This window comes from Leptonychotes weddellii, chromosome 3, assembly GCF_054177405.1.
Source record: "Leptonychotes weddellii isolate Sample4059 chromosome 3, ASM5417740v2, whole genome shotgun sequence".
NCBI classification, from domain to species: Eukaryota; Metazoa; Chordata; class Mammalia; order Carnivora; family Phocidae; genus Leptonychotes; species Leptonychotes weddellii.
The window spans coordinates 129161895-129188744 of NC_138371.1; the positions used below are offsets into that span (position 1 = coordinate 129161895).

General features: G+C 42.7%; 1 long non-coding RNA gene across 1 annotated transcript; it reads left to right on the plus strand.

Annotated features, from left to right (window-relative positions):
* The first annotated feature begins 323 nt into the window (after positions 1-323).
* LOC145720815 (uncharacterized) lies at positions 324-23611 on the plus strand. Its single transcript, XR_014144024.1, has 3 exons — positions 324-838; positions 3029-3130; positions 23509-23611. It is a non-coding gene; the product is annotated as an uncharacterized LOC145720815 (long non-coding RNA).
* Positions 23612-26850: the final 3239 nt, after the last annotated feature.

Below are 26850 nucleotides of genomic sequence, written 5' to 3' on the forward strand. Positions count from 1 at the left end.
TAATAGATTTGACAGCTCTACTCTAAAATGGACCTTATTAGTGAAATATAAATTATAACCAGGCATTTCCTATCAGCACCCCGCACAGTTAATGATAAGCAGTCAATGAGATTTATATACCCTTAGCATTTTTATAATGAGTCTGTTGCTTTGATGACAGTTTACTGTCAAACATTATGCTTAGAAATTTATAGCATTTGATTCAAATGAATAGACAGTTTAGCTTCATTGCAATCTGTTCTGATTTTCCCTTTTCATAAGGCTCACACTTTCGCTTTTCTCTCTCTCTTTTTTTCAACCCCAGACTAAGCTGTTAAACACTTACACTGGAAATGAAGTTTTGAAGTGGGTACACATTGACCAGGAGAAAGTGTGCGTTAACTCGAGGTGAAAGGGTTCAATGAATTCCAAGAACAGGCATGAGGAGTCTAAAAAGACGTCGTGTTATGCTAAAGTATTAAGAATTTGCAGATGCACCGGGATGGTGGCTGTAGGGAAGTGGTGAAATGTACTCAAAAGAGATTGGGTGGGGAGGAGGGTCTTTAACTCTGTGAGGGGGCGCCCATGCACATTAGCCTCCAGGAGATAACATCTTGTTCCCTCTTGGAAAGAGACACACATTGGTTCCCAGGACTGCCCACCGCTCTGAGGACAAGTGCCCACTAAAGACTGCGGACAGACTGACTGCAGCTGGAGAGGGTCACCAAGACGATTCAGAGGGCACCCTACAGAGTTCCACTGCCCCTGCAGGGTCATTTTGCTGCATAGTTCAAGCCGACACAGCTGTTCGATCTGATGGCTGCTTCCACACGCCAGACACTGTCACTTCGGGTAACAGGTGCCTGATTTTCAGGAAATAGAACTGCTGTTCAGAAAATGTGGTCTTTCAGGTAGACAGGCTTTGAACCCAGGTGTTTTTCCAAGGTGGTAGTATTAGAAGAGTATTTATGCAGCATTTAAAAAATAGCTCCAATGGGTTAAAGCCATCCTGCTCTCTTACATCCTACGCTCTGTGTTCTGTTTCAGACCCTTTTTGCCCACTTCACGTTCCCAAGCACCTCTGGCTCGGAGGGGTGAGCTGGAAATAGCCACCTGCATCTGAGGTTCAGGATGGCTGCTCCCTGCTCCCCACCTGCTCGTGTCCTAACCCCATCTCCATCTCGACTCAGAAATCTTGGCCCTAAAATTTCCTTTGGATTCAGTATCGGATGATCCTCCTGTTTTTTGAATCTTGTCTTTTCTGAAAGAACCCAGAGTTGGCTTGTCCCTCTGGCCCTTCATCGACCATGCTCCTTCTGGTCAGAATCCCTTTTGGATTTGGAGCCCAGCCTGTGTCACTGACCATTCAGTGGTAATCAACCCCAGGGCCCCAGCAAGGGCCTGGATGTTCAGACACGTGCCATTTTAAGAGTGATTTCAATTGGGGTACTAATGTCGTTATCTATTTGAGCTCGACTCTGTGCCAGGCTCTGTGCTAGGTATTTGTACATATTTTGTTTTAGTCCTTACTATAGCCTTGTGAGGTAATCTTATTACCCTTATTTCACAAATAAGGGAACTGAGACTCCAAGATGTGTCAGAGGCTCACAGATTCAAATCCAACGCCCAGGATTCTTTTGGGGGTGTTACAACCATAAGTGAGAGGTGGTATAGTTCGGAAAAATAAGGAACACTGATTTCTCATCCCACCATCCATCTTGCTGTCTTGTTTTGAGGTCTCAACTGATAAATGTGTCTTTCTTTTTCACGAGGACACCATTTCATGTGATCATTCTTGCCTCCCAGCTGATTGATGACAAGTGTTAAATTTAAATAATGCCATGTGTAGGAAAGAGAGGGGAAGGAAGCTTTGGAGTTCTCTGTGGCCTGAGTCGGGCAAGGCAGCAGACCAGATACCAGGGCTGAGAGGGTCATCCTTAGCTAGTAAGTTGCTGGGTTGGGCGTGTTCCCAGGCGAAGTCCCAGTGGGGCTTGTATTGGGAAAAAAGACACTGACAGTGGTGGGCTCCAGCCTGCACTTGAATTAGAGCCCCACGGTGAAAGCCAGCATCAGGAGCAGTGGTTGTCAGGGAGAATTATGAAAGCAAGTGAGTGCCATGGTGACAACTTGGGGAAGACATTAAAGGGTCTTAAAAGGGTCATGGACAGAAGGCAACATTTCTCCAGCGTGCCCCTGAGGTCACGGAGCTGAAGGCACACGGCCCCAGTGACTGTGCAGGATGCTGAGTGGAGGGCTTGGAGCCAGCAAATGAGAGGCACATATTCTGCTGTCGGGAGCTCAGACACAGGCGAGATGTGTGATCAAGTGGTTATTGCTCAGAGTGGGCTAGAAAATCCTTTCTAGCCAAGGACCAATATTCCTTTAATATAGCACAGTATGTGCATGGGGCTGTCTGCCAGTCCTTGGGGCTTTTAAAATACAATATTACCAAAGTCACTGACATTTTATTCATAGAAGGTGAAAAATAATGCATTGGTTATCAAATGCCTTTTCATAAACATCATATTCATGTATTTCATATCGCCTTTCTCCAAGGTTTAAAAAAAAAACAACTTGTCCTTAGAAGCCCAGCGAGGGCACGCGGAATGGTTCTAAATGAAGATATTAATATTCACATTATAGCTAAACCTCGCTAATTTGCACTAATGACTGGGAAACCTATTGCAAATTACCAAATTAGTAAGTAAGCCAGCAACCAGGATTTCAAAAAGCCCAAAGACAGCACCAGAAAATGAACCCTTTTCCATAATTTCATCAATGCAATTGAATTTTAACTACCGAGAGTAATTTGTAGTCTCTATTTTGTCTATCTTGCAAATCTATGTGCATTTTAAAGAGTAGTGGTGGGGCCATTAAAATAAAATTTGTTTTTACATAGGGTTATCGTTAAGATATATACGTAAAAGGAACCAAATCAAAACCCTTGGGGGAAAAAAAGAAACTGAAGATTTGTCTAAAGGGTTTTTACTTTTTAATAATTTTTTTCAGTTGTTATACCAGATGTAACTGGTTTCATTTCCTCTTCTAGGTATGAACCAGAATATGCAAAAGCTTAATGAAATATTGCACAAAAGACTCATAAGCATCAGTGAAATATCTCAACTGACCAGGCACCTTATCTGTGAAAGAGGTAATTTTCCAAAGGACAGTTACATGAAAATGGGAATTGGCAGAAGTGGGAGGAGGACCAGAGTCCCAGTTAGCAGGGACCGCAGCAGATCTACATGCTGTGATGGTGGAGGGGACCTGACGGGGCGCGCCGGGGACCGCTGTGGTCTACCTGTTAATACGCTCTAGGTTTTTTCATATTCTGAATAAACATTCACTTTCTTTTCCAAAAATTTTTTATTGAAGTGTAGTTGACACACCATGTTATATTAGTGCAAGTGAATGACATAGTGATTCCACAACTCTATGCCTGATGCCGTGCTCACCACAAGTGTAGCTTCCATCTGTCACCACAGTGCCATTGACTATATTCCCGATGCTCTGCCCTTCATCCCCGTGACTTATTCATCTCATAACTGGAAGCCTTATCTCCCACCCCCCTTCACTCATCCCCTAGCCCTGTCCCATCAGATTGTTCTCTGTATTTATGGGTTTATATCTGCTTTTTATTTCCGTGTTTGTTTATTCATTTGTAAGAACCATTCACTTTCATACCTAGTTTTGTATTTTCAATTTTGTATCCTTTTTCTTAGTTGTGTAAGTGTCTGCCCTCCCAAAACCTGAATCTTCCCTGGACTTGTTCTGAGGATAGTTAGGGGAGTGAGAAGAGAATGGGCTCAGGGTAGCATCTGAGAGTGTGGATATTTAAAGAGGAAGAATACTCTAGACCATGGAGAAGGAATGAGCTCTGGGCTCAGGGAGTTCAGAGATGCAGAGACCTGTCCTTGCCCTCTCTTTCCCTCTCCCCTAGACAGGGTTCCTCTTTATCATCTCAGAGGCAAGAGGGTCTTCACCTTTCCCATCCCTCACGGAAGATCAGAGCTTCCATTTGCCTGGGTTGGGTGGGGGCTGGGCAGAGAATGGGAGTCTATTGAATCGGATCTCAACTTGTGCAGGTTATGTAATCAGTACTCAGAACCACCTGTAACTTAGAGTTTTTAAAACATAATCCCTATTTTGTTCCTCTCCATCGTCTTGTGGCTCTGCTAGCGTTTAAGCTTTTTTTGTTGTTGTTGTTATTATCTAATTTAGAAAGTTAAGCTGGGAAGTACAAACCAGGTGCAATTGGTCAACGGCAACTAGATCTGGAATTGCTTAGGCTTGGCTAATTCCATGAAACCCTGAGAGCAACATGGTGGATGTTGGGAAATGCTGGATCTGGAGGATGTAGGCTAGAATCGGCTGTGCTTCCCCACACATACTCTGGACCTGAGTGGTATAGATTTAGAGAGCTCTCTCTTTCCTTATTAAACAGGGACTATAAAGTAGGAGACTGACTGTCTCAGATTAAGTCAGACTGAGGACAAAGAGACTAGAAAAAATCTACCAGCTAAAACCACCCTTTACCCCTTTGCCCTTAAAATTACTTTTCACATTGCAATGAGAGCCCCTGAATTTCAGACAGCCCTGGACAAGAAGGAAATGTACATCTCACGTGGGGATTGGGGATGGGATTTATGATGGATGAATTACTCGTGTTTGTGGCAAATTTTGACTTTACCTACACCTTAAAATGCACTGTGCTTGACAATCTTATTGGGGCTCTATATTATTTGGAGAAATAAGGAATATGAATAATGTTTTTCAAGGGAAATTGGCTGGGTTTTGTGTGTATGTGTGTGTGTGTTAAAATCTTTGAAATAGAAAAGGAAATAAGGCTTTTATTCCCCCTCATGATTATTTAAGTGGAATTGTAGGAGTTTGTTTTTTATTTATTTTAAAGCTTCAAGTATTTTGGAGTGTTGAGTTTGCCGGCAGCGCTGTATTCTTTCCTCCCCTACTTTTACTGCTTTGATAACTTTCTGGGGCTGTTTCCCTGGAGACGGTGATGGTAATGGTCACAACAGGTACACTTAGTCTCCATCACTCTTACAAGGATGCAGTTGGTGTGAGTGGGTAAAAACTTCTTGTAATGAAATCCCATTCCAATTACTACAGGGTAGAACTTAAAGCATCCGCAGAATACATTGGGAACACTTCAGCATCTTGTCTTTTTTTCTACCCTGCTCAGATACTATTACTTCTTAAGCCTTCGTCTGGAGGAATCCATCAATGTTCTTTTTCAAACTCGCTAAAAACACTCTCCAAAGAGGATAGGTAATTTTCTTTTATCTGAATGCTCGTGGAATTTTAGTTCAAGTTTTATTGTATTTTTAAGAGCCCTCGAGATGTCCATATAAATAATTGAGTTGAGTTTAAACACACATGCAACAATGCATGCATAATCTTAAAATATTCTGTTGGAAGGATAATCAGAGTGATCATTCCTTTGTTCGGGAGAGAGGCTGCCCAAGGTCTTCTCAACACTTCCAAAGGTCTGAAAATTCAATGCTCTTAGCTAGCTATATGGCATTTTCACAGAAGATGTTGGGAGAGTTTACAATACACATTCACAAATAGACATGATGCGTTTTCTTATGGAGTGCCAGTTTTGGGAATCTGTGCCGACGATGACAATTTAATCCCACTGATGCCTTGACTCTGTTAGGATGGTAAAAGAGGCCTTTTTCTCTTTGTTGATTTATAATGTCCTTCCATGAAGCAGTGCTCAGGCAGAACAGTCACATATTCAAGGAGAGGAGGGGCTAGTGGATGTTTCCAAAAATGTTTGCTGAGACTCTGCGATTGCAGTTAGCTGTTTCATTATACTCTGTATCCATGCTCAGGAATGTTTGAGTCTGACACCCCCTTCTCCTGTCTCTTCCGTTTTTTTCTTCCCATCTCCAGATGTGTTTTTAAAAAGAAGGCGAGAGTGGTCTCATTGCAGTTCTCTCTCACTGAAAGACTTTATTCTGCTTCTGTTTTCAACTTCTCCTCTTAACAGCTTTCCTAGAAAGCAATGAATGAAAATTCTTAAATACGAATAACAGAAGGAGAATTCACTCGTAGTTACCATCTTCTTGATTATCAAATTTCGAAACTGAAAATAATTCTAATAAGGAGAAATTTTAACCAAGATAATGAAAATTGTTTTCTCTTTTTTGTTTTTCACACTGTTTACTTAACTAAGATTAATTCTATTGTCTAGCGGCATCATGCTGTAGAATTCTGGCATATACGTTATGGTTAACAGAAATTCATCTTTGTTTGCTTATATGGATGTCATCTGCTTACAGGCTAATATCCCCACATAAAATCTGAAGAAACAGGGCCATTTAAACTCAATCCATTCATGAATCAAAACACTGTTTTAAGTGCCTGCCATAAAGAGGATAGGGTGCTATCATTTTTAAGGACACAGAGATAGGTTAAGCATTGGCCTGCTTTTAAGCAGTTTACAACTAACGTAATTATTAAAGACACATAATCACATGACTAGTAAGAGAATGTCAAGTCTGACAGTATGAACTCTCGGAGGATGGTGAGCTCACCATGGGCGGCTGCATTCGAGAAGACTTCCCGAGTTGTGTGGGATAAATGAGGTCTAAATAAGCTCTGGTACCTACTAGTGAGGGAGAAGCACGTGCAGGTGTGTAAGAGATATATATGGGGGAGCAGGGAGAGGGAGTACCCTGCAGGTGGAGCTATTGGTACAATTAAGAATGCGTCAGCAGAACATGGCCGAGTGTCGGGATTGAGCAGAAGGATGGCTTACAGGTCAGTCAACCTGGAGGAGTGGGGAGTGAACAGAGGAGAGGCAGACCAGACAGCAGGCAGTGCTAAAATGCTGGATCAACTCACTTAACTGTTACTCAAACTAGGATTTTCAGCTGTGACTTCAGCCAGTCAGGGTACATAGATTCCCATCCAAGTGGAAATTAACCCTGTTGTCTCAGTAATTGATTCAAGTTTTAGTATCAAAGACTGGATGACGAAACAGCTAGCTAATGGTCTTTATTCTGTTCACCGTGCTTTTGGCCAGAGCAAATAAACATGTACTTTCTGTTCAAAGTGTGTCTACATACCAGTCAACGTTGATGGTTCTTGGTGGGACCTCCTTTTATAGGGGGAGCACGTGGCCTTACACGTGAGTTCATAGATACACACTTGCACATAAACAGGTTCATTTATATACGTGCATGTGTATTTTGGACAGAGAATTTACATAGCGGTTGCTGAAAATTCTTGTGTAGGGTAAACAGCCCTTGCCTCACCATATCCAGAGGAAGAATTTTCTTTGATACGTATCTGCTCCTGTTATTTTCAGGCATTTAATGATGATGGGAATGAATGGACCATCCATGTTGTAGTCTGTTCATTTCTTACAAAGGTGCGTGGTCTTTGATCACGGCTCTAGGCTATAATCTATAATTAACCTACATTCAGAGATGGCCTATGAATACCATGAAGGTTATTTGTTTTTTTCCAGGCAAACTCTGTTCTATGAGCAGGTAACCCTGAACATCCCCAACCTGTCTAAGGCCAAACCTAAGAGCACACGTTAAAATGGTGCTGCGGTAATTGTTTTAAAAGGATTCTTAATTTATAGGTAGAACAACTACATGTAATCTTGCCTTTTGGAATGTACCACTGAATCAAATTATTTAAAGACATTTGGTGAGTTACTGAACATTTCATAACAAATCATCTGTTCGAGGAAGTAATTCACTGTGGGACATACTGATGACAGGTTTGGATTTTAGAAAACGGTAATTTTTAGTCTCAGCTCCGTTGTCTTGATGACCTTTGCTAGACTGTACTAGTATTTTACTTATTCTTCCCTCTTCGTTGCTTTCCAACATCCCAGAGAATAATTCATATCCTCGCTCACCTTTGTTAATGATTTCCCCAAAGGTTTTCCTTCATCAATATCAGGGAAAACTCACCTATTTTCATCATCTTTTAAAAAGTAATTAGCCGCAAATAATTGTTCCGTCCTCACACCTCTCTAACTGAATTGATTTTCTTTTTCTTTTATTTGAAGGTGGATCTGTTAATTGTGGCCACGTTAGAATGCTATCAACCTTCTATTTTCCTGTTTCCTAACTCCCTGCTTTTCTGTGAATGCTCTGGATTACGCTAGGCTTGTAGACTTTAATGCCGTGTGAACATTTCTCTGGTTTTATTATACATTCTATTCCAAAGCAGAAGAATGGATTTTTCTATCCAGCTTTATTAGATTCGATTTTGGAATATTTTATTTAATGGATTATTCTCATGGCAGTCCCTATGCAACATTAATATGGGAAATGTTGTGCTTCTTGATTAAAAATATCCCCACGGGGTATATTTTTCCCCAGAATTTTTTTTAAAATTACCTTTTGGCTGCGTAAAAGTAAAAAATTACCTTTTCACTGTGCAGGAGTTGGTCACTCTAACAATCTCGAGACACTCCAACACAATAATTGGAGGAGGGCCATGACAAAGGATAAAGGAAAAATAAGCAGACTATGCTTGTATAGTTCCTGTTTCTAATGCTCGGATGGGATTTTGTCTATGTGCTCTACTAAGGAGCTACCCTGGAAAATTATTCAGAAGCTTTGGCTGCCACAGGTGCCAAGAGGTTAGTTATGCCTTTGCTTGCTAGTCTCCATTAGTCACTGATTTGCTTCTGGGCACCATTTGAGGGATTAATTTTTATCCACAAATCCCCATGAGGTTGGGTCCTGGTTTTCTTGGCAATAGTATTTCTGCTCACTCTAAAGGCAACTAAGATTCACAAGGGAGACTCCTTGATAGAATTATATATGATGAGAAGCCAGTGCTCCGTGCTTAAATAGGTAACCTTAATGTTGTGTGACTAGAATTTGGCAGTAAACAGGTATCTTATGTTCTGCCAAGGTTTTACTATCAGATACACTCTCCTGTTAGCTATTTAATGAGACAAGTTCTTTCCCCCCCCCTTTTGCTGTATGGGAGCATTGCTTAGATTTATGTCTGATTCAAAAACAGCTGTTCCCAGTTGCCTCCCGGTACTTAAAGTCTGAACTATGTCTGGTGTTAGCAATTTGAAAAAGCCTTTGTAGCTTGGATACTGATCTTATATGATGCCGGTGGCTTGGTAAATACATAAGCAAACAGAAATGAAAATAGTACACAGTTCATTAGTGGGATGTTGAAAGCTTGGAATATGCTCTGAATTTGAAACCGATTCAGCCATAAAACCACTCTTTCTTGGCAAAGGTAATCTCTCTCTGCTTCAATCGCCTGAGTTAGAATATAGGGATTATACAACTTTCTAAACCTTGGCTCCTGTGGAGGACAATAAAGCTTACTCACTGGAAGTGAGGTTGCAAATAGAAAGTGCTCCAGAATGTGAAAGGAAATAATACTAATTAAAACCATAAATACAGGAGGGGATCTGTTCCTTCGTGATCTAAAAAATCTCCTCAATAATAAAAATGCAACTGAGTTTGACCGTTTAGTGTTTCGGTCATCTGGTTAAATGTGGTGATCTTTTCATTGTCCTGGCAACTTTTAAGAAATTGAAACAAAACATGGCCATAACAAACAATGCTGGAGAAAGACAATTTGGCAAACCGTGTGCATTGTCTGGGAGTTTGCAGGCCACTGGCTCTGACCTTGTTACCCTCGGAAAAAAATCTCAGGGAAGTAATGAAAGAAGAAAAGAGAAATAACGATAAGGCTGACCTATAGCTTTTAATCTAAAATATGATTATTTTCCACCTAATGGGGTCCTTGGAGAAGGTCACCACCACTGAGCCTCCTGTGCCTGCCAGAAACTTGGGGCGCCCCAGGATGTCCATATGAGTTCGTTTGTTAATGTGCTAAGTGTTTATTGAGGAGTTACTACAACCAGGGCAGGTGGTGTGCTGGGTAAATAAGATGGGCATGGTTCCTGCTCTCACGAATTCTTCATGAAGAGACAAACAAAAGATAGGCAATAAAAAATAAAGAATGATAAATTGCTCTAAGGCCTGGGAAAGGCACACATGAGGTGCTGAGGTTGATAATAGAAGGGCCTCCTACCTCCCCTGGATGGTCCAGGAAGTCTGCTCTGCAGAGGGGACATTCAGGCTGAGCCTCAAAAAACAAGGAGGAGCCCTCCATGTGGAAGTTGCTGGAACAGCATGTGGAAAACCCTGAGCCTGGAGCACAGAGAGATCCTGGGGTTGGAGTGTGGAGGGTGAGGAGAAGCCCCAGGAGCCGGTCATGTTAAGAATTCTGGATTTCATCCCATCAGCACTGGGAAGACTGAAGAATTCAAAGTCGAGGACACACAGGATCTGATTCAGCTTTCAAATCTTGCTGCTGCGTGGAGGATGGATGGAGGGTCCTGTGTCCTAAAGAGTTCATGAATGTGCTCATTTTCTCCTCTTCACTGCCACCACTAAGTCCTGGCCACCGTGTCCTTTCTCTTCACTGTCGGCAATCGCTTCTTGACTGTCTCTTCATATCCGTACTTCCTCCATGTAATGCAGCCGACACACTGTGGCTAGAGTGATCTTTGCACAATGCAAACTTGGTGTTCTTCCACTCCTGCGTAGAAACCTGCAGTGCTGCCCATTGCTTATAGGATAAAGTCAACATCCTTTACTCTGTGAAGCCTGCACTGGCTTGGCCCTTTTCTGCCTCCCCAGCTTCAGCTGCCGGCTCTCCTGCCCCTCTAGACTCCAGTCACAGAGGCTTCTGCCCATTTCCTCAACATGCTCCTCCTCCCTGCCTCAGTGCTTTTACACGTTCTTTTTTCCTGTCACCCTCAACATCTAGCCCCCCACTTTCACAACCCCCACGTCTCACAGCACAGTGGTTCTCAAACTTTCTAAAATGGGAAAATGATACATATCTCTCTAGGGACATCATGAGGATCACGGAGGCCAATTTGTGGAAATGAGGAATAAAAAAAACGTTTCTTAAAGTCTGTATCTCCTTCCTCTCTTGCCATCAGGACGTCTAGAGTTGGGATTTTGCAGTCAGGCAGTGAGTAGCATTCAACCATATAATCTTGGAAACCTCAGCTCAAAGCAGAGAAATGATTACTTGCAAGGCATGGGAGGTGGGCCTGAGACTCAGAAGGCTAGTTAGACCTCTCACTCTCACCATCTCTCTGCATGATGGAACAGGCCGAATCAGCACACTTCCCTCCTAGTGGTGGCGGATCCAAAGAGGTACTTAATGCCGTCTCCTATGGTACTCAGGAGTGTTTGTTATTATTTCATCATCGTTACATTTTTCTTTTTCTGATATGCTGCTCATTCAAAGAATTCAAATGACTGTAAATAGTGGACTTCACTTCAACCAAATCAGTGGAGGAGAAAAAGGAGAGATGGGGGCTTCTCCAGAAGGACATATAAGCCGCTGGGACAGCAGGTGACTGAGGTCAGGCCTAGGCATCTGGTCTGTGGGTAATGTGTGGAGCCCAGAACTCTGGGCCAGAATCTGGTGCCTGGACTCCAGTGGGCTGTGCCTGGCTGACTGTAGGTGAGTGCTCTTGTCTTGGAGGGGGGTACACATTCAGTGGTCATCGCCTTTCTCATCTCCGTGACTCTGCACATTTTTGTATTTGATAGCACCTATTTTTCCTCCAGAGTAAGCCCAGTCGTCACCAGTTTCAGAAGGCCTCCCACACAGTCTGGGTAACTGATGCCGCATGTGCTTCCCATGGCAGCCTGGTCTTCCTTCCATTGGGAGACTGAGTATTATAGGTCGAAACTCTGGAGAGTCAGTATGTTTAGGACCACTCTTTTTGCACACATTTCAAGGGGGCACTCCCATGACACAGTAGTGGGCTTCAACACACTTAAATATTCTACCAAGTCCTTAACAGTTATGACCATACACTCTTAATTGTGCAGTGCATTTTTGTAGCTATCGACAGAGAACCTACTTATAGGACCTTCTTGACAATTCCTCTTCCCTAAACACCCTGTACTTATGCAACATATACTGATTAACTATGTATTACAGACAAGGACAAGCAAGGGAACACTAGCAAAAAAGGAGCCCAAAATAACATACCTGGGGATGTAACTGAAGCATTAACTTCCAGGTATTTCCCTAGCAGAGTAGAGCACTCTTCTCAGGCCCATGACTTGAGAAGGAAGCTTGTCTTACAAAATACACAAAGTGCCCTCTGTTTGGAATGAGGCAGTTATTTGGCATGCTAATTTTTCATATTCCTTTTGAAGACTAGGATCTCATTCCAGAAGACTGCCCACTGACAACTTAGGAAATAGAACACAGATGCTGAAGGCAGAGGATAAGGATATAGTATAAATTTTCTTCTTGCCAACTATGTTTTGAGTCAACTAGCCTTGGAGGCTGAGATGTCTCCAACCCATCAATGTCTGGTCCCAGGCAGCCATTCTTTCTTTGGCCAGACCTGTTGGCACTTCAACATATGCATGCAACTCAGCACAGACTGTCTTCTGCATAAATTTGATATTTTGAAGATCAAATTTCATGTGCTCAGAAAATGAACTTGGAGGAATTCACACCTAAACTTGCCTGGTAGATCTAGCTTTCAAATTTTTCTGAATGATGAGTCCAAGTCCCACCTCCAAAGAATAATCAGATATAAGAAAGGATATAAATTTCTTTTTGAGGCTGTGAACTTCTAGATCATTGGCAAAGGTCCATTAACTTAGTTTTCTGCTCTCAGAAACCCAAGAACCACCAATCTGGCCCAGAGACTCTCCACTTGTATGGTACTTGCCTCCCTCTTCAATTGATAAGATCTTTAGGTCAGGGTCTGTGTCATTTTTTAATATCCCCTAAAACACTTAAACACACTGAAGTTCGACCACAGATAATTTGAAGTAAGTGAAGGAATTGTTATAGAGATATAAAACCTTAGATGGGAAATATGAATTGGAGCAGAAATTTGACTTGGAGATATTTTAATGTATAAGAAAGGAAAAAACTACTGAACTCATTTATATACCTAATGAATAATGTGCACAAAGACAGTATATATTCCATTCCTTTGGGCCTTTGTCCCATTGCTAATTTTTTTTTCTTATTTTTAGCTCATTTTTTATTACTAGGTAATGTTTTGAAATGGATATCACTGCTACTTCTTAGCATCACCCTGTATGCGATATCCTCTTAGGGTCTTTTTAGAAAATAAAAACACTGTATTTTTATTATCAACTGAAATTTACATTTAAAGTTTTGGAAGATAATGGAATGGAGCAACTGCATCCAATTTACAACTGGTTGGAAGATTCTCTCTTTCTATCCATCTGTCTTTTACATGCATATGCACATACTCTGTGGACACACACACATAAAGGATCAAGGACACTGTCAAGCTCCATTATTTCCATGTCATCTTAAGCCATTTCATAAGGTAATGAATAATGATAAAAAATGATCTCCTAGCAGAATGCATTTATAGATTGTACAGACATTTAGAAACTTGTCGATGGAATCTAGAGTCGAATCTGGAAGAGACAAAGGGCACAAGCACTACAAAAGAGAGAAAGACCAGATGGCCTTGTTTACATGTTAAAAGTGATAGAAAAATCTTGAGTGTGGAAAGTGGATACAAATATGGAACTCTCCTCAAACACCTGTGAAGGGTGGCTCTCAACTTCCTTGCGGATCAGTTGTGAAATTATCCTAATGATCTTTGGTCCAGTTTTTAAGGAGTACCACTTATTGTTAAGATTTTACTATATCTCCTGTGGGGGCAAAACAGGGATTTACAAGAAATAAAAATTCATTACAGATCATTTTCAGTGGCCGTGAATGTTGAATCTAGATGACTGTGGTGAAGAAAAGCACATGACGGAGGGGACCTGGGGATGAAAAGGCTAGACAGTTACATTTAAATGTAATAACACACACAACAAGCGAAGCGTTGACATTAAAGAACAGAGAGATACTTCGAATAGGTTGTAGGTCAAGGATAATATTGCATAAATTATTACACAAAAATAATGCACAAGCAGAGGGTTTTCATTTTGATATAATTTTCTAGGGTGTAGATTGGCAATGAAGTGAGGCTTCGCAAGATCCGGAACGTCCATTACATACATTGTTGACAAGAAAAGAATGTTACTGGGGCGCCTGGGTGGCTCAGTCAGTGAAGAGTCTGCCTTCAGCTCAGGTCATGATCCTAGGGTCCTGGGATCAAGCCCCATGTCAGGCTTCCTGCTTAGCTGGGAGTCTGCTTGTCCCTCTGCTCCTGCCCCTCCCCCTGCTTCTGCCCCTGCCCCTCTCCCTGCTCTCTCTCTCTCTCACATAAATAATATCTGAAAAGAAAAGAAAAGAAAAGAATGTTACTACATTTTGCCTCTGCAATTTTGATGAGACTGTGTCAAAATGGTTGTGCCAAAATAGCTTTCTCTGCCTTCCTGGATAAAACCACTGCATAAGAATCAGCTGTATCAAATGGTCAGTGGCAGGACTTCCTGCTGTGAACATTATGGCCAAGCTCATTTTACACGCCATTTCTGGGCTCCTAGACTTGATCCCTGGTTACCGGCATCTCCCACACAGCCCTGGCCGAGTGAGAATCTACCTCTGTTACATAGTTGTTCACTGATTAATGTGTAAGAAGGAGACCCCAAGGAGCAAATTGATATTCGTGATTCTACTCCAAATATAAGATTTTCTGCCGTGATTCATTTATTTACCTTGTTACTGGTGATTTGAGTTTTTCTTTACATAGAATATTGAACATTATGTAAAACTATCACCCCAGTAATAGAAATAGGTAGCCTCTGTGGAGAGGTAAGATATAGAACAAAAGACAATCACATTGATTTTACCTTGCCTCCTGAGATTGTCAAGGAACCTGCCCTTCCTTGGCTGGTTTGCCATCATTCTGCATGCTTGGATTTAGTAGTCACTCACACTGTTGAGGAATATTCTGGTTCTCCGTTTTCTGGGCATGGAGCAGGATTGTACTTTCCCATTCTCCCTTTGAAGATAAACTTTGCCCTGTGACTTGCTTTTGCTAATGAGATGTGAACAGAAGTGATGTGCAGGGTTTCCCTTTATCTCCTGTGGAAGCACATGGTCGTGGTGGAGATGCTGTCTCCGCTTGCGTGGGTCCCTGGCTGAATACATGGGGCAGAGCCCCCACTGTTACCTTGCATCACTGTTAGTATGAGTGAGGAGCAAACTTCGTCGTGTTAAACCACCGAGGTTTGTGAACGCAGCCCATCCTGTCTGGTGTATTGGAAAAGAGCAAAGTCATTCAGTCCACAAATGCATATATGAATCTATATTCTTCCTTTAAATACCAGGAGTTTCAAATTCGTATTGGTTTTCTTTTCTCTTCATGAGGGTCCTGAAAACAGAAAGACAAAAATTTGTTAGATTTCTGAATTTTTACTTCTGGTAAATCATTACTGCTTCATTAAACATCATGTAAAGCTGTGAAGTACTAATTATTTGTTAAAGTTTTAAAGTTATAATTATGGCAATAACTATGACTAAATCACTAATAAGGATTGGGATTGCACTGCAAGCGGTTCAATTGGTAAACTTTGTGAGCAGGTGACAAAGGACGATTAAAAAGAAATCTAGGACTGTCGCACCAGAAAGTGTGATTTATCTTGTTTTGACAAGTGTAGTTTAGCTTTAATTGTACGTGATAATAATCTATAAAGGGAGTGGAAATGTACTGGGATTCATTTTGGAAAGGTGATCCAAAACACCTCAAGACTGCACACTGTTCTTAAGTCTGCTGAGAAATGAGGTGTGACATTGCCAAGTTTCCATGTGAAAATGATTATGTTTGTAGATTGAGAGAGAATGAACCTAAATTATTCTATTGTATATTCTGGTTGACTGACACACAGATTTGCCTAATCGAGGATGTGTACTGCCAATAATTGAGTGTCTTCTGTTTTTCGATTTTCAGAAAACTACTTGATAATTCAAGTTTTTTTCCAGCAAGAATCACTCATATGCCCTGTGTTCATTTATATTCTTCTGTTATGGTTTGGTTGTAATCCAGGGTTTTCTGACTGATTAGCTATGCATGGCTTGTTTCAAACCAGTGCAAACTCAAGCATTCTCCTGGTCTTCTGGTTTCTTTTTCATGTGCAATGTTATGTGGTTTCCTAACTTCTCCCGGAAATGTGGTTGTTAGTGCATAAAAAAACTTTAGTCGAGCCTTAAAAAAATGGAAATACCACCTCACAGCAAGTCTATCCTCGTATGCCAGAGAAATTATCTCTCTCTCTTATCTGGCCCAGGAAAAAAAGAAAAATGCAAAATAAGAAACTGAAAAATGAATTATCCATTAACTGTTTGATATCAAAACCCTCCTAAATGTCTTGAGGCATCATTACTTAATCTTAGAGTTTTTTTGCTGCCTGAAATGCCTACACACACACACACACACACACACACACACACACACCATATATATATGTATAGCCAACACAAATAGGCTTAATTATTATTACAATAACGTTAAATTTGCATATAAATTATATATTAGAAAGGATACCCCCAGAAAGTGATTGTATATAGTTTCTTGTTGTTGTTTTTAACCTTTCCTTCTATTCCATTACTTTAAATTCAGGCGATACGATCTCTCTTTAAACTTCTCCCAGGATTACTTTGCATTACTCCTTATTTGTTCCTTGAAAAGCTTCTGCAGATGAAAGGTTATTTACTATAGCCCTTGCACTCACTAAAACTTAATAGGAAAAATACTTATAAGCAGCGCAGTAGTATCTGTCAGAAAAGCAATAATTTGGTTTCAAAAACCTGTCTGATCCTTTTTCTTTTCCTTAGGCTCTGCCAACTGATACAAAATTGCATACCAGTGACTCAAATGGGCAAAAAGCAAACGCCTATAGGAAGTCCTAACTCAGAGGTTCTGTTTTCTCTTTTTCTGTACGGATGTTTCTAAGAGCGGGGAGTCACATGCCATTAGTGGGTGCTGGAGCCGGACAGCATTTCAGCAATTCTGGAAGGTGGCTATGTGATCTGAATGGCTCTCAGGTCATTCCCATTACAGCCTTGAGGTGAAGAGCTAGCGCTGTTTCTCCTTCTTCCCTTGAAAATCATTGCCCTGATGATGGAGACAATGTTTCAGTAGCACCTGTTGAGAAAGAATGAGATAACCCCTAACTTCTCTTTGCACTGAACTATTTTAGGTGCATATTGTGAAGTTACTAAGAGTTCCAAATAGCTTATTCTTTTTAGCCGTCTTTGTTGTCAAGGGTATGCGCTAAAATTCTGGATCACAAGTAAGATTGTCAGGAAGGGACCTTTTACCCTGTTAATCTTAAATAAGTAGGCCCCATCCTCTTGCTAGATAGAACTGCATTCAGAGGAAATGAGGGCATAAATGGCACCCTCAAGGATCCTGACAAGGCTTTGGTAGTTCTTCATGGTTTCTGGGTACTCTGTGTACTCAGCCTGTGTGGCTTAAGCATTACTCACTTGGGTCCCTTTGGCTTCTGGGTTTACTAAGGCAGCAACTAAATCTGTGCATGAGACTTTTCTAGTTTTCTTAATTTTTGAATTATTTGTGGCTCCCTTGTCCAATACCTCTTATCCCCACCCCCCATTCCCAAGGCATTTATGGCCCTCAATATAATATGGCTCTATATAGGATCTCGACCTTTTCAGCCTCAGTGACTCCTAGCTTCCTGATCTGTACATTGCCTTCTAAAATGTTTTCTGAAAGTTTTGCCCACCCCCACCCTGACTCCAGGCCTTGTCCACACTCCTCCCCTTGTTGGGAATGTGCTTCTAATTTTCACTGAACCTCTGAGAATCAGTACATCCCGAGAAGCTTCCCAGTTCAGTGAATGGCATCACCATCTACCATATTGCCTGGGACCAAAGCATAGGGGGTGTTCTTGATTCCTTCTTACCCCTCCCTCTGCACCATCTATCCTTCAGCAACTCCTGTCACTTATATTACCAAATACATTCCCTATTCTAAGGACCTCTAGCCATCTCCCCAAGGACTATTGTCATCCAAGCCACCGCCTGTCTTGGATGGCCAAAGCAGACCCCCAACTGGTCTCCCTATGTCCACATGTGACCCACACAAAACATTCTCTACTCAGTAGACAATGTGATCTTTTATTTATTTATTTATTTATTAAAAAAGATTTTATTTATTTGAAAGAGAGTGCACATGCACACACAAGGGGAGGAGGGGTAGGACAGAGGGAAAGAGAGAAACAGACTCCCCGCTGAGCAGGGAGCCCAGTGCGGGGCTCGATCCCAGCACCCTGAGGTCACGACCTGAGCCAGAGGCAGAGGCTTCACCGACTGAGCCACCCAGGCGCCCCTAACATCTTTTAAAAGTATAGAGCAGACCATATCACCCCCTGAGAAACCCCACAGTGGTCTCCAATGGCTGTAGTTATCTGGTCTCTGGTACCTCCTCAGCTTCATCGCCTACTTCTCTTTCCTTGTTCATTATATTCCTGCGTCACAGGCCTTCTTTCTGTTCCTTGAATAACAAACACATTCTCCTCTGGGACTTTACATTTGTTGTTCTGTCCGCAGGGAATCCGCTTACCCGCAGATCTCTGCTGCTTAAAATTCAAGTCTAAGTTTGAATGCCACCTCCTCAGAGAGGGTGTCCTCAGTCACCATACATAAAATAACCCCACACCCCAGTGACTCTATGTCCTATTAGGCTATTTTGTTTTCACTGAAATTCTTATTATAATCATTTTCTTATTAAGCTGCCCCCCCCACATCAAAATGGATATTTGTTTTCTTCTTAACCACTCACTGGATACCCAGTGCCTCAGTCAAGGCCAGCCCAAAAATATTGTCCGTCTGAGGGAAGAAGTCCGAAACTCCGCTTCCTGCATGAATGCCCATTAACTCCTCCTACGGCACCTCCCCTGCCTACAGTTATGTACTTGTTTCCCTGTTAGAGTCGAAGCTTTCCCAGGCCCCGAGCTAGGTTCAAATGGTTATCCTCCAGAGCGCCTTAGTATATATTTACTGAATTCAATTATACTCCTAAAGGAAATCTAGTAACAAATTTCAGTAGCAGGCTGGAGTATCAGAGAGAAATAGAAACAATTAGCCACAGCCTCAAACCCTTACCACAGAGGCTGTTCATTTTCAGGTATTCATTCTCAGGTAGGATTTATTTCCAGATTTCCCCTATTCAAGAGTTCTGTCTGCAGAACCTGCCATCGGTCTATTGGTTCAAAAGCAAAGGAAGCAGAACTGGCAAATGGATGAACAAAGGAAAAGGCTCATGTCCTCAAAAGTTTAATCGGTACCTACTGTGTGGCATGATTTCCTGACAATATACAGGCAAAGTCATGGAGCGGAGGTGTTAGGAAGAAAGCTATCAGTCTTTAAGCAGAGGGGAAAAGGAACAAGCAGAGGAAAGGAATGATAAAAAGGAGATTGATGTTCAAAAATCAACTTTCAAGCCAGACCAAGGAGAATATAGAAAAACTTTCTAAATCTCTACAGTGGTATTGATTACTGTGCTCTCCATAGCAGGTAAAGAAAAGACACTCTCAACCCTCTGTAATGTGTAAATTGCTTTTAGTCGCTCTCCCCAGGAAAGCAAGACGTGTCAGCTTGCAAGTTGTTAGGCTGCCAATCCTATTGTCAGGCAACCAGGACATTTGAATTCAGAAGTGCTGAAATTCCATTTGGGGGTTTTCTGCCACAAATCCCTAGCATAGACAGAGACCTCTAGCTAGAAAATGAGTAAGCCTCGCACATCAAATCTCTTTTCGAATGTATTTTAAACAGCTCCGCTCAAAGAGTCCTGGCAACAAGTTACAGATGGAGGGGTACTCCACAAGGCTGGGGACAGGTGAGAGGGAGGGTGGGCGGTTCTTGCAGGAAGAACAATAGCTACCCACTGTCACCACAGGGCCTTTGTTCCTTCCCTTTTATTCATTCAACAAATCTTCCTGGCAAGGCAGTGCATCACAGTGCTGTGGGATTTAGGCTTGGCAGCAGCAGGTTTGCTTTAAATCCTGTTGCGCTGGTTAGTCTTATGTGTCGACCTGACAAGGCCAAGTTATTCAATCACACTTGAATCTAGGTGTTGCTGTGAAGGTACTTTGGATTTCGTAGGTTTGACATCTACGAAAGGCAGTCAGTGGCCTTTACATAAAGGAGATTATCCTTGATAATCTGGGTGGGCCTCATCTAATCAATGAAAGGTCTTAAGAGCAAAACTGAGGTTTCCCTGAGAGAGAAGAAATTCCACCAGTGGCCTGCAGCATCGACTCTCGCCTGAGAGTTGCCAGCCTGCTGTTGGCCTGCCCTGAAGCTTTTAGACTTGCCCAGCCAGACCTTGACAGTTGCATAAGCCAGTTCCTAGAAATTTCTTCCTACCCCACTCCCTCTCTCATATATATAGTATTAGTAGAATTTATAGTAGAATGTGTATATACACACACACACTAGTAGGCTTATAGGTATATATATGTATATATATATATATATATATATATATATATATATACACACACACACCTAGTGACTGAGCTGACCTTGGGAAAGGTCCTTATCATTTTTGTGCCTCAGTTTCTTTAGCTATAGAATAAGGGTAGCAAGAGCATCCATCTCACGGGCTTCTGGTGAGGATTAAATGAGTTAATAAATGTAGGTCCTGAGACTAGGGATTGGCACATAGTAAGTCCTCTTTTTAATTATTAAGCATCTATTGTTTGCCTAAAAAAGCTGCTGGGGAGAAATAAGAGTAAAAAAGATGAAATGCTTGACATTAAGAAGCATGCGTTCCTCAGAGGTTTACAAGGCATAATCACAAGTAAATGCAGTCAGAATGTAACCATAGTACACACTCCTAATTAGGGAAAGGTTGGCTTGTAATGCTAATACTCCTCCTAATGAGGATGGATAATATTTATCTACTGTATGCTAAGTATGGCATAATTTCGTTTGCTTGTTTTTTTCATTCTTCCTTTGTTCATCTATTATTTCACTTAACAAACATTCACTGGGCTCCTGTTATATATTAGGTATAGTTCTAGATGCTAAGGATATAGTGGAAAATCAGACAGATTTTCTTCCTTGTAATATATATTCTAGCAGGGACTACAAAAAATACATACATGAAAAAAAATATGTCATATAATTTCAAGTATGGGTAAGTTCTATGAAGAAGGACAAACTATGGTAAGAATGGGGAGGGCAGGTCTGGTGACACTTGAGCTGAGACCTGAAGCAGCAGCTTTGCAAATATCTTGGGGAAGGTGACTTGACGTAAGAAAGCAGCAAGTGTGAGGTGCCTGTGTGGCTCACTTGGTTAAGCATCTCACTCTTGATTTCAGCTCAGGTCGTGATCTCAGGGTCATGAGATTGAGCCCCGTGTCTGGCTCCATGCTCAGCAGGGAGTCTGCTTGAGATCCTCTCCCTCTGCCTCTGCATCTCCCCCCCACCCTCTCTCTCTCAAATAAATAAATCTTAAAAACAAACAAACCCAGCAAGTATGAAGGCCCTTAGATTGAGAATAATCTTGACATATTGGAGGAAAATAAAGAAGCCCACCGTGGCTGTGTTCGAATGAGCAGTGGGAAGTCAGTAAAGAAACGAGGTGGGGAAGGGCAGAGGAGCCCAGACCTTACAGAGCCTGTAGGCCATGATGAGGAGTTTTATTTTACCTGAAGTGTGATGGGAAAATGTTGATGCATTGTACGTAGGAGATGCAGATGTTTATCGTAGATGCCGGGGAGAAGTCTGAGCTCTGCTTGTGGGGAGTGGAGAAGAGAGTGAACGCAGCAAGTGTAGAGTAGCTCCTGGAGTAGAACAGGTGAGGGGTGACGCTGGCGGCCATGCCGGGGACGGGCACGGAGGACATGAGACGTGGGTGACAGAACGGATTCGGAGGAGAGAGATGTGGGATAAAGCCTGAAGTTAAGACGCACATGGTGTGTTGACATCTGAGCTTCACAGGCTTCAAAGGCCTAAGCATGAGTTCCCCGGCTGTTTCCAGATATGCTCCCCACCCAGCCTCAAAGCCTCCCCACCTGGGACTTCCTGCCTCGGTGGGAACAGCTGCACTCCACCCCGTCCTATCTAACAGGTTTCGCTTCCCCGCCAGCCTGTGAAATTATTCAGACAAGCCAATCACATCCTCCCACTGGGAACGAAGCCTGTCCCCCCACTCCTGCGCCTGCTGCCAGGGCTTTCTGGCTTGTTCATTCTGTTCCTGAGCGCGCCCTCTTGTGTCCCTGCATGGCATGCGCTGCCTGTCTACTCCGGGCTGTGCCGAACCTGTGGCCGGGGAGCTGCTGGTCCCATCTGTCCAGGGGTGGGTGCGGTGTGTTGGGCCATCTCTTACTTTCTCAGGCAGGGGATCCCTCCCTCAACAATGGAGTGAATAGGAGGCGATCGCAACAAGTGCCGTCACAGACAGAACGGCCCAGCCACAACCCAGGGCACCCCGTCAGCTTTCATACGCGGCTCTTGGCTCATTCTCTGGCGCCTCAGGTGGCCAGAAGGTCCGCGCCGTGACTGATTGGGTGGAGACAGAAACTGAAAGCTGCAACTTCATGGCCGCAGCTAGAAATCCAAAATACCCTAAAGGAGTTTGTACAGAGAGAGAGAGCGAGAGAGAGAGAGAAGAGTGAGCGGGAGGCCTGCACTGCAGGGAAAGACAGGGCTGTAGCAGAAGATGGTTTCTATCCCCCAAGGTCTGGGCTGCAGGCATAGCCATTTTCTGCTGCCTCCGGCTCTGTCAGGGCAGAAAACCTAATTCTCAGAGTTACAGAACAAAAACAGAAACAGAAGACATTCATGACACCCCTGGGCACAGCAGAGGGGTTAATTCAAACCTGACTTAAGCCCGGGGTCCTTGAGCCATACAACCATTGCCCCTGGGGAGGGCCCTACTCTCCGCGCAGAGAAAGGGACTGAGGGGGTCCGTCTGCTGCTTGCATTCCCATCAGCTCCTTCAAACGGGCGGCGCGGGCGTGGGCTGGGGAAAGCTGTGTTGCCCAGTCGCAGGCTCAGATGGGGATGGGAGCCCCTTTAGGAAGGTGGCAAGTTGGCATTTTTTTTTATGGTTTTAAACATACAACTGGAATTATATATAAATGTATACATGAGTTTATATATATATACTTGTACTTATATATTCATATATCTATAAGTATATATTATATATATATACTTTTTTATGGTTTTGAATTTTTTCCACTTCTTAAAGAAACATTATGTATATATATGACTGGAATTATATATAAATGTATACGTGAGTTTATATATATATATACACACATACTGATACTTATATATAGGTATATGTTATATATATATACTTATACTTAAATATATACCTTTATATATTTATATATTATATATATATTTATATTTATATATATTTATTTATATATATATATATCACTGTAACTTTCATGCTGTGGTTCCATGCACTTAGTCCCATACCCAGTACCCAATATTATTGAAATTACTGACTCCATCCTATCAGTAATCAGTAAATATTTATGATCACACATTAGGTTAATATGTTCCGCTTAGTGCCTATTTCAACAGCCTGCGAGCTGCCGTTCACCTTCAACTCTGAAGGATCACATACACCTTTACCAGGCTACCTGTGGAGTGTTCCAGGAGCTTTGCACAGTCTCGGCAGGGAAGCTCTTAGCTGCATCCCCCTTTCTCAGGAGCACAGGTATGGCATTGCATTGAAATTCTTCTCTGGAGACATTCATTTGACACACTCATTAAGGATCTACAAACACAAAATAGCTTACGAAAAGGGAACGGGCAACTGTCCCACACAGTGTAATGCCTTGTCACCTTGGCTAAATTTTTGGAAAATTATTTGGTAAATCAAGAGATGTTCCATTCCTGAGACTATCAAAACACAGCTATTAACCTTTTTAGCACCCAAATATGAATACAAGTCCAACATCTTTTAGTCATTTTGGGGCTCTGAAGGCAACATACCACCTTTAAAATTTAAAATTTTACTTAACCCATTATGCCGTTGCTTACAAATCACCCCAACTTGGATGCGCCCCCCTCCAACAAAAGGCTGTAGAATCTGTCCAAATTGAAATCAACAAGAATTCCTGTAGTGTTCTTAGAGTGTCTTTCGTTGCGGAGGCTTTAGCAACTCCTCTCGTAGAGTCTCTGGGTTGCTTGTGATGGCCATAAATTGCCCTTCCTTGGCCCTGTGTCATACATCATCAGAGTGGAAATTGCAGGCCACTTACTGGGCTTTCTTGGGAATAGAGGCTCTAACAGACCCTGCATCTATGACCCTCCATATCGTTATGTCTACATTCGTGAAAGCAACACCGCATAAACTTGGCACAACTACCGAGGCCACCTTGATGCAGAATGGAGCCAAAAATGGGCCCTCTGGCATATTCTACCTGGAGGAGGCAGTGGCCTCCCCTGTCCTCAGTCCCTTGCCATATAATAGGGTGCTAGAGGAGGATACCAGTTTCTCAGACTCCTTGCCTATCAGGGAAGCCCCTTGAGATTAAAGGAATTAATAGAAATGACGTTTTATGGGCTTGATAAATGAAATCACCACCATCATATGTGATGGAGCTCAGTGGAATGTTGCTGTTTTCCATCCCTTAACCAGGATGTCCCTGATAAAGGATGGAAGGTTAGCACAGATGCCCAAATTTCAGGCATCCATCTCAGCACAGGATGCCTTGACCAACAAATGGCCTCATCTGCACCTTTGACAAACTGGAGTCATTACCTAAGTATTGCCCCATTTGGGGTAAAGAGCTCTGAGCATCTACCTCATAGACACCCAAGATAAAAGTCAAGGTAACAGACGTTTCTACATATGGTAAGGCCACGACACAAGGCTTTCACCAGGGCACTCCTACCCTCTTTGGAGTAGTTTCAGACATTATTGATAGTGACCAGGGCATTAATTTCCATTTACCAGAATATGCAAAGCTAGGCTCTTGGAGAATGTTTAGTGGAACATTTACTTGCCTTACAGATCAAGCAGCTGCTTTAATTGAGAGGCCCAGTGGTTCCTCAGAGAACTCCTATTTAAGTTATCAAGTGGCCAGTGAACCTCCCACTGGGTGTCACTACTCCCACAGGCATTGATTAATCTAAATTCACACCCCAAGGCACATGTACCCCTACGCTCATGCCATGACCATCCCTCAGTTGCCTGTATTGACCATAGAGGAGGATATCTCCCAAGTTCATGTTTTTGACAACCACCCCACCGTATGGTCCTCTCCCACTTGGTCACATGCCCATGACGCTTCCTAGGGAGGTACTTCTACTCCGTGAAAGTCTCAGTCATCAGCAAGGTTTAAACTGATGCCAAGACTTCAAAAGTGTTGATTGTGGTACAAGGACTGAAATTAAGATGCAGTGCTTAAGTGCTGCCTTGACATCTTGAGCTTTCGCAGGGTCCCAGGGGCCGAAGAAGGAGTACCCCAGCTCTTTCTAGATATGCGCCCCACCTGGCTAGCTCCCACATCAGCTGCACCATCTGCACTACACCAGGGCCTCAGCCTAACAGATTTCACTTCTCTATCATCTGCAAAATTATTCAGCCAAGCCAGTCGTATCCCCCCGCTGGAACAAGAGGTCACCCCCACCCTTACTCCTACCAAGCCTGTCTTCCACAGCTCTTGCTTGTTCACTCTGTTCCTGAGCACAGCCCTCGCATGGCCCTACCCGGTATGCGTTGTCCTTCTGCCCTGGGCTGTTGAGTACATGTGACTAAGAAGGGGCTGCCAATCTCATCTGTCCAGGGTTGGGTGCCACGTGTTTGGTTATGTCATACTACTTAGGGAGGAGATTCCCTCCTTCACCCACAGGGTGGAAACGAGGCAATCAGGATCAGATCAAACAGCAATTGCTGATAGGTGGGAGGTGCCAGGGAAGGGGAGGGTCAAGAATGTCATCCAAATTTTTTACATGAGAAACTGAGTAAATGCTGATGTTATCTCCTAAAAGGGGGAAAGATAGGGAAGGAAAAGTTTTGGGGGAGGAAATTAAGAATAGAGTTGGAGAGATAAAAGACTGTATTGTCAAGCAAGATGGAATGGAATAAAATGGTTTTGAGAAATGATGAGGGAGAAATCACTTCCAGTTGGGAGAATCAAACAGGCTCATGTGAAGGGAGGCATTTGAATCGAACCTTGTTGAAAAGACTCCCAGAGCTAGTGCTGGGATTATATATTCCAGCAGATGGTAATAGCAAACCAAGGAAGAAAGTTAGGGAAGCCCAGAAGGGCAAGTGATGTGGCTTAGCTGATTGGCAATAACAGTCAAGGCTGTGACCATATGCTGGGCCTGCCTTATCAAAGACCTTGAACCCTGACCGCGTTGAGAGGTTAAATCTTATCAAGAAGGTATGAGAATGTGTTGAGGTTTGCCAGCAGTGATGAAAGATGTGTGCTCAGAAGATCGTTCTCCCCCTCCGTGTGTCCAGCATGGAAGGGGGTGTGGTGGAAGTTGGGAGAACAGGGAGCAGTTTTTGCAGTTGTCTGTGCTTAGAAATGATGAGGGTCTTATGTCAGATAAAATCAGGAACCGATGTGAGAGACTTGCAGGAAGAGGATAAAAACAAAAACCATTTGAACGGGGGTCTTGGGGGGTGAAGGAGAAGAGAGAGAAGTTCTCAATGGTTCGAGGTCTAGGAGATTGTGCAGTTGCCAGCAAATATGAAGATCATGGGAAGAGAAATAGGTCTGAGGCAACGGGGATGATTTTCATTTCAGCATGCTAAGTTTGAGATGTGGCTGTGACTTTTATATTGAGGTAGCAGGAAACAGGGGTTACCCCTTTTGGAAAGAGATCAGGGTTCTGGCTATCAGTTTAGATACAGAGGCTGCAGCAGTGGCTGAGGTGAGCCTGGAAGAAGCTCTCCAGACATCA